Genomic DNA, 329 nt, shown 5'->3' on the forward strand with positions numbered 1-329 from the left:
TCTTGTTATGCTAGTATCATAGAAAAAACACCACTGATTTTTAATCAGACATGTTTATTTAAAGGTTTTTAAACCATCATTTCATTGGTGACATATACAGCATTTTATAAATTTATACTGGCAAGTGGAGTTTTTCACAAAATTCTTTGAAATAGTCGATTATTCTTTTACCGTCACACCTCTACACCTGTGGAGTTTCTTAAATGCATACAAAATTTATCTTAAAGAAAAATTATTCATACCTTATTACTTGCTAATGTTGTGTAAAGTTGATAAGGTGACAACAGTTGCTATGAAACACTGAAATCTATCACCTGCTGAATTATTAA

Source organism: Xiphophorus couchianus, chromosome 22, assembly GCF_001444195.1.
Source record: "Xiphophorus couchianus chromosome 22, X_couchianus-1.0, whole genome shotgun sequence".
NCBI classification, from domain to species: domain Eukaryota; kingdom Metazoa; phylum Chordata; class Actinopteri; order Cyprinodontiformes; family Poeciliidae; genus Xiphophorus; species Xiphophorus couchianus.